We start from the raw sequence: 2500 nt of genomic DNA, 5'->3' as shown, positions 1-2500 counted from the left end.
TGTTATTATATGGAAGGGGCTCATGCAATTATGGAGGCTAAGAAGTCCTGAGTGTGTGTGTTTGTGTGTGTGTGTGTGTGTGTGTTATTATATGGAACTGGCTCATGCAATTATGGAGGCTAAGAAGTCCTGAGTGTGTGTGTGTGTGTGTGTTATTATATGGAACTGGCTCATGCAATTATGGAGGCTAAGAAGTCCTGAGTGTGTGTGTGTGTGTCTGTGTGTGTGTGTGTGTGTGTGTATGTCTTATTATATGGAACTGGCTCATGCAATTATGGAGGCTAAGAAGTCCTGAGTGTGTGTGTGTGTGTGTGTGTGTGTGTGTGTCTTATTATATGGAACTGGCTCATGCAATTATGGAGGCTAAGAAGTCCTGAGTGTGTGTGTGTGTGTGTGTGTGTGTGTGTGTGTTTGTTATTATATGGAACTGGCTCATGCAATTATGGAGGCTAAGAAGTCCTGAGTGTGTGTGTCTGTGTCTGTATGTGTGTGTGTGTGTGTTATTATATGGAAGGGGCTCATGCAATTATGGAGGCTAAGAAGTCCTGAGTGTGTGTGTGTGTGTGTGTGTGTGTGTGTGTGTGTGTGTCTGTTATTATATGGAACTGGCTCATGCAATTATGGAGGCTAAGAAATCCTGAGAGTGTGTGTGTGTGTGTGTGTGTGTGTTATTATATTGAACCGGCTCATGCAATTATGGAGGCTAAGAAGTCCTGAGTGTGTGTGTGTGTGTGTGTGTTATTATATGGAAATGGCTCATACAATTATGGAGGCTAAGAAGTCCTGAGAGTGTGTGGGTGTGTGTATGTGTGTGGGTGCGTGTTATTATATGGAACTGGCACATGCAATTATGGAGGCTAAGAAGTCCTGAGTGTGTGTGTGTGTGTGTGTCTGTGTGTGTGTGTGTTATTATATGGAACTGGCTCATGCAATTATGGAGGCTAAGAAGTCCTGAGTGTGTATGTGTGTGTGTGTGTGTGTGTGTTCGTTATTATAAGGAACTGGCTCATGCAATTATGGAGGCTAAGAAGTCCTGAGTGTGTCTGTGTGTGTGTGTGTGTGTGTGTGTGTGTTATTATATGGAACTGGCTCATGCAATTATGGAGGCTAAGAAGTCCTGAGTGTGTGTGTGTGTGTGTGTGTGTGTGTTATTATATGGAACTGGCTCATGCAATTATGGGGGCGAAGAAGTCCTGAGAGTGTGTATGTGTGTGTGTGTGTGTGTGTGTGTGTTATTATATGGAACTGGCTCATGCAATTATGGAGGCTAAGAAGTCCTGAGGGTATGTGTGTGTGTGTGTTATTATATGGAAGGGGCTCATGAAATTATGGAGGCTAAGAAGTCCTGAGTGTGTGTGTGTGTGTGTGTGTGTGTGTGTGTGCGCGTTATTATATGGAACTGGCTCATGCAATTATGGAGGCTAAGATGTCCTGAGTGTGTCTGTCTGTGTGTGTGTGTGTGTGTGTGTGTGTTATTATATGGAACTGGCTCATGCAATTATGGAGGCTAAGAAGTCCTGAGTGTGTGTGTGTGTGTGTGTGTGTGTGTGTGTGTTATTATATGGAACTGGCTCATGCAATTATGAAGGCTAAGAAGTCCTGAGTGTGTGTGTGTGTGTGTGTGTGTGCGCGTTATTATATGGAACTGGCTCATGCAATTATGGAGGCTAAGAAGTCCTGAGTGTGTCTGTGTGTGTGTGTGTGTGTGTTATTATATGGAACTGGCTCATGCAATTATGGAGTCTAAGAAGTCCTGAGGGTATGTGTGTGTGTGTGTGTTTGTGTGTTATTATAGGGAACTGGCTCATGCAATTATGGAGGCTAAGAAGTCCTGAGTGTGTGTGTGTGTGTGTGTGTGTTATTATTTGGAACTGGCTCATGCAATTATGGAGGCTAAGAAGTCCTGAGTGTGTGTGTGTGTGTGTTATTATATGGAACTGGCTCATGCAATTATGGAGGCTAAGAAGTCCTGAGTGTGTGTGTGTGTGTGTGTGTGTGTGTGTTATTATATGGAACTGGCTCATGCAATTATGGAGGCTATGAAGTCCTGTGAGTGTGTGTGTGTGTGTGTGTGTGTGTGTTATTATATTGAACCGGCTCATGCAATTATGGAGGCTAAGAAGTCCTGAGTGTGTGTGTGTGTGTGTGTTATTATATGGAACTGGCTCATACAATTATGGAGGCTAAGAAGTCCTGAGAGTGTGTGTGTGTGTGTATGTGTGTGTGTGTGTGTGTTATTATATGGAACTGGCACATGCAATTATGGAGGCTAAGAAGTCCTGAGTGTGTGTGTGTGTGTGTTATTATATGGAACTGGCTCATGCAATTATGGAGGCTAAGAAGTCCTGAGTGTGTGTGTGTGTGTGTGTGTGTGTGTGTGTGTGTGTGCGTTATTATATGGAACTGGCTCATGCAATTATGGAGGCTAAGAAGTCCTGAGTGTGTCTGTGTGTGTGTCTGTGTGTGTGTGTTATTATATGGAACTGGCTCATGCAATTAT

The sequence above is a fragment of the Cynocephalus volans genome, chromosome X, assembly GCF_027409185.1.
Source record: "Cynocephalus volans isolate mCynVol1 chromosome X, mCynVol1.pri, whole genome shotgun sequence".
Classification (NCBI taxonomy): Eukaryota; Metazoa; Chordata; class Mammalia; order Dermoptera; family Cynocephalidae; genus Cynocephalus; species Cynocephalus volans.
This window is presented reverse-complemented; position numbering follows the sequence as displayed.